The sequence below is a fragment of the Bufo gargarizans genome, chromosome 4 (genome assembly GCF_014858855.1).
Source record: "Bufo gargarizans isolate SCDJY-AF-19 chromosome 4, ASM1485885v1, whole genome shotgun sequence".
In the NCBI taxonomy this organism is placed as follows: Eukaryota; Metazoa; Chordata; class Amphibia; order Anura; family Bufonidae; genus Bufo; species Bufo gargarizans.
In genome coordinates this window covers 385802180-385810482 of record NC_058083.1, presented here as the reverse complement: position 1 = coordinate 385810482, position 8303 = coordinate 385802180, and the positions used below count along the sequence as shown (strand labels likewise).

General features: G+C 39.1%; 1 pseudogene; it reads right to left on the bottom strand.

The window, feature by feature from the left end:
* Positions 1 to 4931: 4931 nt before the first annotated feature.
* On the bottom strand, positions 4932 to 6739 carry LOC122935455 (annotated as a pseudogene).
* Positions 6740 to 8303: the final 1564 nt, after the last annotated feature.

The following is an 8303-nucleotide window of genomic DNA, read 5'->3' as shown; positions in this document are numbered from 1 at the left end:
TTAACTTGAATTTAAGACTTGCAGATCTGGAAAATACAGTTTAAAAAAAAAAAAAAGTTTTTCAAACCCCAGAAAATGATGGGTGTATTTCTACCTTAAATTGCACACTGGCTAATACAGATGTTGTAGATTGCCCAAAAAGTCTTATTTTGCTAACAGAATATAAAAGCTGTATATATTAAACTTGAATTTAACACTAGCAGATCTAGAAAATACAGTTTTTTGAATAAAAAAAAGTGTGTTTTTCAAACCCCGGAAAACGATGGGTGTATTTCTACCTTAAATTGCACACTGACTAATCCAGATGTTGTAGTTTGCCCCAAAAAAATAGTTATTTGCAATGTCCCAAAAGCTTAGATGCAGTGCTGGTGCACTGAGCATGCATAAAATGGCCGCCTCCGCCACCCACCTAACTAACAGAATTATAAAAGTTATTATTTTTGGGGTCAATGGCCTCAGGGCAGGGTAAAATGATTGTATCCTGCACCCACGCAACTATTTCTAGGTAGATTGCTGAGTTAGATTCTCTCCCTGAAACCACAAGTCCAGCAGCATCTTCTCCCTACACTTGTAACAGCACAGTGACGTGCAGCGCTATGTGACTCAAGCTTATATAGAGCCTGGGTCGCATGCTGCTCTAGCCAATCACAGCCATGCTATTAGTAGGCATGGCTGTGATGGCCTCTTGGGGCAAGTAGTATGACGCTTGTTGATTGGCTCCTGTGCAGCCTTTCAAAAAGCACCAAGAAAGCGCTGAATACCGAACCCAAACCCGAACTTTTACAGAAATGTTCAGGTTCGGGTCCAGGGTCCAAAAATCCTAAAGTTTGGTACGAACCCGAACTTTACAGTTCAGGTTCGCACAACACTACTTATCGCCTTTTTCACTGACTGAGCTAATTTCTCTTCTGCCTGTGCTTTAGAAGCTCTTATAACTTGTTTGGCTTCTCTCTGCCTAATCTTATACATTTGCCTATCATCCTCGTTTTTTTTTTTTTTTATAATTACTAAATGCTATCTTTTTGTTTTTAATGATTTTGGCCACTTCTGCTGAGTACCACAGTGGTCTTTCTTTTTTTGCTTTTACTGACAAGCCTGATAAGTAGTCCCATTTCTCCTGGACTCCATTGAAACTATTCCAATCTGATAGGGACTCGTATACCACTAATCTAATTTTAGAAAAGTCAGTTTTTCTCAAATCTAAAACGTTTGTTTTTGTGTGGTGTGACTCAATTACTGTACTTATAGTAAACCACACTGACTAGTGATCACTAGATCCCAAGCTATCCCCTACAGTAATATCAGATATCAAATTCCCATTTGTGAATACTAAATCTAAAATGGCCTCTTTCCAGGTTGGCTCCTCAACTACTTGCTGTAGAGATAATCCCAGTAGGGAATTTAGAATATCTGTACTACTGGCAGAACTAGCTATTTTGTTTTCCAGTTTACATCAGTAAGATTATAGTCTCCCATAATGATAACTTCCCCTTTCAATGTCATTTTAGCTATTTCCTCAACTAGTAGATCATCTAATTCTTTGACTTGGCTAGGTGGTCTATATATTACACCTACACGAGTTACCTTATGATTATCAAGCTGCAAGGTAACCCAAACTGACTCTAAATTGGTCTCGCTAACTTGTATTAAATTAGATTTTATGCTATCTTTCACATACAGGGCCACCCCTCCCCCTTTCTTGCTTTCTCTGTCTTTCCTATATAGAGAGAACCCTGGTATTGTTATATCCCAGTCATTACTCTCATTGAACCATGTCTCAATAACAGCCACTAAATCTATATTCTCAGATGCCATTATAGACTTAAGTTCATTGATCTTATTCCCTAAACTGCGAGCATTTGTAGACAAGACTCAGAGCTTGTCATTTCTTAACCTATGTTCTACTGGCATCTTCTGGCATTGTTCCGGTGGGCAGTCGGACTGCTGGATTATCACTCTTTTGACCCCCTTTCCTAATTTAAACGCTCCTTAGCAAATACTTTGAACTGTTCACTGAGGAAATTCGTTCCCTTGAGAGAAAGATGCAAACCATCTTTCTTGTACAGTTCTTTTCCATTCCAACGAGAGCTAACATGAGACACAAAGCCAAACCCTTGGTTCATACACCATTCACCAAGCCATACATTGAATTCCTTAATGCGCATCTTCCTGTCATGCTGAAGGTTATGCACAGGCAAAACTGCAGAGAATGAAACAGTTGATGTAACCTCCCGTATATTATTTCGAAGTGTGTGAAAAGCTTCCTTCACCTTTGAAACCTCATTGCATGCCAGATCATTTGTCCCAAGATGGACAATAGCATCCACCTCCCTTTCCTGCTTTGCTTGCCTAACAATATCAAGGATACGTCATCTATCCCTGCAGGGCCGGTTCTAGGTGAAATGGGGCCCTGGGGCGAAAAACAATAAGGGCCTCCCCCATGACACTTGATGATTTTTACAGAAGAAACTGTATATTTTAGGGCACAGTGTAGAGGTATACTGTATATTGTGTGGCACAGTGTAGCGGTATACTGTATATTGTGTGGCACAGTGTAGCGGTATACTGTATATTGTGTGGCACAGTGTAGCGGTATACTGTATATTGTGTGGCACAGTGTAGCGGTATACTGTATATTGTGGGGCACAGTGTAGAGGTATACTGTATATTGTGTGGCACAGTGTAGAGGTATACTGTATTGTGTGGCACAGTGTAGCGGTATACTGTATATTGTGTGGCACAGTGTAGAGGTATACTGTATATTGTGTGGCACAGTGTAGCGGTATACTGTATATTGTGTAGCACAGTGTAGAGGTATACTGTATATTGTGTGGCACAGTGTAGAGGTATACTGTATATTGTAGGGCACAGTGTAGAGGTATACTGTATATTGTGTGGCACAGTGTAGCGGTATACTGTATATTGTGGGGCACAGTGTAGAGGTATACTGTATATTGTGGGGCACAGTGTAGCGGTATACTGTATATTGTGGGGCACAGTGTAGAGGTATACTGTATATTGTGGGGCACAGTGTAGCGGTATACTGTATATTGTGTGGCACAGTGTAGTGGTATACTGTATATTGTGTGGCACAGTGTAGAGGCATACTGTATATTGTGTGGCACAGTGTAGCAGCATACTGTATATTGTGTGGCACAGTGTAGCGGTATACTGTATATTGTGTGGCACAGTGTAGCAGTATACTGTATATTGTGTGGCACAGTGTAGAGGTATACTGTATATTGTGTGGCACAGTGTAGCGGTATACTGTATATTGTGGGGCGCAGTGTAGCGGTATACTGTATATTGTGTGGCACAGTGTAGAGGTATACTGTATATTGTGGGGCACAGTGTAGCGGTATACTGTACATTGTGGGGCACAGTGTAGAGAGGTATGCTGTATATTGTGTGGCACAGTGTAGAGGTATGCTGTATATTGTGTTGCACAGTGTAGAGGTATACTGTATATTGTGGGGCACAGTGTAGCGGTATACTGTATATTGTGTGGCACAGTGTAGCGGTATACTGTATATTGTGTGGCACAGTGTAGCCGGAGCGGGGGGCCCCTAAAGACTTGGGGGCCCAGGGGCAATTGCAGTTATTCAGTGTCATTGTGGAAAACCCATCTACAGTAGTATTATATTACTATATTACTTATTCACCCCAATTTGAGAATAAAAGCCTAATGGAATTGATTATTTATGAAATCAGGTGGGCATCCTAATAACAGTTATATTTCACAGGTTATTCGCCACAATTTGAGAATCAAGGCCTAATGGAATAGTTTATCTACGAATCAAGGTAGCCACCCCAATAACAGTTATATTAAAAAGCTTATTTACCCCAAATTGAGAATCAAAGCGTAAAATAATTGCTTATCTACTAAACAAGGTAGCCACCCTATAACAGTTATATTACAATGGTTATTCACCCCAATTTGAGAATAAATGCGTAATAGAAGTCCTTATCTATTAAACAAGGTAGGCACCCCATAACAGTTATATCACACAGCTTATTCACCAAAATTTGAGAATTAAAGCGTAATAGAATTGGTTATCTATTAAACAAGGTGGGCACCCCAATAACAGTTATATCACGCAGGTTATTCACCTCAATTTAAGAATAAATGCGCAATATAATTGCTTATCTATTAAACAAGAGGATTGATGCAAACTGTCTCCCATCAATCCCCTTAGCTTTAAAGAGCCTGCATTGTGCTGCAGTTTCCCTATACTTACCTATGCTCTCCCTACAGTGTCTGAAAACTCTCCCTATGATCTCGCTACACTGTCCCTATCCCAGATTATACTATTAACCCTCCTCTTATGTTAGCTTTCTGTTACTATCCATGATGTTAACGGGTCGGTTTTGACCCGTGTCTTAAATCAGCCATAAAATACTCTCTGAACAATTATTTATCATCCAATTTGTTTCTTACCTCTTGGTTACCTTGTTAGGCTTCTTTATCCTTGAAAAGATTGGTTTTAATATTTTTGGTGTGACCCCTTAGACCTTTCTTTTGATAGCATACCTCTCTTTTCAAATTAAAAAAATGGTAAAATAAACCTTAATTGAATATTATAAGTAAATAAAAGGTTATGTCACCAGAATGTTGCTGATGAGTATTTGAACACATCTCTTAACTTTTTTTTTAAATATTTTTTATTTTATTTTAATAACATTAACTATAATAACATTGACGGTGTTAGGGTCAATTTTGACCCATATATATTTACTTCAATAAAATAGCCAAAAGTCTTTTTTTTAAACATAAAACGTTCATAAACAATGAAAAGCAAGTAATAATACAAAATGTAGACTTGCAAGGTCAAACAAACAACACACAATCAAGCAAGGCAAACTAACAGAAATCAAGTACTAATTTCAAAGCATCTTTGTGCAAGAACTTGCATGTGTTTGTGTGGGTGTTTTTAGATGCATGTGTGGCAAAAGCTGACACTTTTAGCATGTTCTTTGCAGATATATTTTTTACAGTGGAAGCATAATGTGTGTGTCTTTCTGTCCTTATTGCTGGGGCAGACCTGACACCTCTTTCTTTTAGAATCAGATGGCATCACTGGAGTTGTGGCTGTGCTGGTTGATGTTGAGGCAAGGCTAGATGATGATGAGGATGCTGGCACTGATTCTCTTTGTGTTGTTGATGGTGTGGATGGAGTGCTTGATGAACTCTGCATCTGTCTGATCATGGCTGCAGCGATTGGATCTCGAGACACCCGTTTCCTTTGCTCAATGTGTGCCTTGACAAGGGAACTTCCTAGCTCCTCGAGAAATATTCTCTGCTTGTTATTTTTTTGTGTGTTCCAACCTGGGACGATGTGGGTCCATAACACAAATGCATTGTATGCAGACACATCTAGGATGTTATAAAACACAGCCATCGGCCATCTCCTGGTCATTCGCTGACAAGTATAGGGAAGTATAGGTAGCAGTCAGCTTGTCCAGGTTGTCCACTCCTCCTTTGTTGTTATTGTAATCCAGGATAATTGTGGGCTTTTTGTCACTTCTTGATGACACAGCTGCATCTTTGTGAAAAGTGGACATAAGTATCACATTTTTTTTGGGGGGGGGGGACAATATGAAACAACAGTGGTGGTGTATGTAAAAGCAAATTTTGAAGAAAGTGGAGCTCTGTCCTTCACCTGCAAAATTTCAGTGTGCAGCTCAGGTTTATTTTTTTTTTATTGTGCCTACCATGGTGAGTTTCCTCCTGAGAAGTTCTTGTCCAAGGTCATAGCTGGTAAAAAAAATTGTCACACGTGATATTGTGACCCCGCAGTCCAGTAGTCAAATCAAGGACTACACGTTGTTCTTGTTTTTACTCAGGGATGCCACTTTCGGGTTTGCCAGTGTAAATCTGTAGGTTCCATGCTTAGCTTGTTTTTGCATCACAGGCTGCCCAGATTTTTATGCCGTATTTGCCTGGCTTACTGGGCCTATACTGCCGGAAGGGGCAATTTCCACGGAAAGGGATCAAACGTTCATCTACTGTTACCTGAGGCCCAGGGTTAAACATTAGTGGAAGGAGCTGAACCCATTTCTCCCAGACATCCCTTATGGGAGCAAGCTTGTCAGATTTTGCTCTAGTATCTCTGTTGTCAAATCTGAAAACTCTTGATATCATTCGAAAGGTGTGAAGTGGCATTGTTGCTGGGAAGATATATCTGCCTCTTGACTTGTCCCAAAGACTGTCAGTGGCCTCATTATAGGATCTGTACACTCCAGCGAGAAGAACACCAATATAAGCATCTAGGTATTCCTCATTTATGTCATTCCACATGTTGCCATGGACTTTTTTTCCTTCAAGGTTTGTCATTGCAATGATCACTTTTTTTAGTGACAATGGCATGAACAGTTCAAAACATGTTTTGATGTCACTTACTCTCGTCACAGCAAACCTTGTGATCCCAGGGGTCATTTTGATTACATCTGCAGCAGCTGCCCTGCCATGTAAGTCAGGAGGTTCTGAACTCCAACAGATCTTACCACTTTTGGATTTGAATGTTTCAGCAGGAACAGCAGCAGGTTCAGCACTGGTGGCCTCCTCATCAGACTCATCAGATGTGTCTGTGTATTCTGGTTGATACTCTACTTCATCTTCTGCCTCAGAAACCTGCTCATCCATATCGCTATGCTGCTCTGTGTCCTCTGCCTCATTTTCGTCCAAGATATAATCCAGTATTTGGCTTCCTGTAAATCTTCTCACTCTTGCATTCTGCATATTGGAGATGATTACTCTGCAAGTCAGCAACTCTGAAATGTATTGGTCCTATGTTTCTTAACTTTATTTAGAGAAGCAGACGAGCAGGCAAAGAAATGGGGCCCTCGCTAACTACAGCTCCCAGGGCTGAGAGGTGATTGGCTGTCAGTGTTACTAAGCAGAGAAAGTGTGTATGATTTCAGTTTTGGCACTTATTAGTGTCCTATAATTCTATATTATAACTGTGTCAGAATTGACCCTAACACCATAAAGGTCTTAATTTTCACCACAGTATTTTATAATTTAGTGAAAAGGATTATTTTTCTATTACATTGTTTAAATAGAGGTTCCTGACAAAGTAAAAAAATCTTGATGCAATAAATAAATTTATGCGATACTTATAGACATTCAAAACCTGAAAACGGGTCGGTTCTGACCCTAACATAAGAGGAGGGTTAAAAGCTTTGCAAGGCACTTGTCATGTCTCTCCCTATGCTCAGCTCACTGTAAAATGGCAGACAATGGGCAGGATGAGGCTTTTTATAGAGCTGTGACATCACAGGGGCTAGCTATCTGTTGACTGGCTGGCTGCACAGCATTATGGGTGATCCCTGATTCCTGGACTTCTTACTTTCACTTTGTAACATGTGCAGCAGCCATTTAAGAAAAAAATCTGATTTGTTAACACGAAGCACAAGGAAATTCGGATCGAATTCCACTTCGTTAACTTTGATTTGCTCAACACTAGATATACAATTTATTTTCAATGGTAGTCAATGGATTATATATGAAATTGTATGCATCTATCAAAGGTACTGTATATCAGAAGTATTTCACAACATATAGTGGCAACATATACTGCAAACAAAGAGTAGACAGAGATTCAAAGAAACTAGAAATCTTACCGGCAGATGCATAAAACTAATGTCAGTAATAAATCCTGTTCTGTTCTTACCTTATACAACTGATGATGTCATGCATACATATTTTAATGGTGCAAATCATATATTATAATGCCAGAGGAAAATGAATACATTCATAAAGCTACACCATGCTGACACAACACCTTTTAAATCAGGAAGTCTTGTTACCCTCACAAAAGTAAGTTTCTGTTAAAACACTTATTTCTTTTTATAGTCGCAAACTACTAAGTAATCAATGTATGCTGTAATACTCAAGAGATTCCAACACTGCTTGCCTGTAAGCATTTGCGAAGAACAGACATCATGTTGTTGGAATTACTTAGTGGAAGTATACCCAGGTTTCTTATGAACATAGAGGTGTGATGGACTCATCATACGCTGTACAACCATAGAAAATAATATTTCATTTTCCAGTAATGTGCAGTAATTTTTTTTCTTATACAGGTTTCTGCCTGTTCCCTACTTCCTTCTTAATTTTAATTTTCCTGAATCAAATGTTTTCTTTATAAGTACATTATAAGTGCATTTTTATACCCTTATTCATGCCATTGTGACTCCTATTTCCTTACTTTACGTTATTATAGTAAACTAACACATTTCATGTCATATATATAACAAAATATCTAAAAAATACATACATTTCCTGGCAGCTACTTTACAGC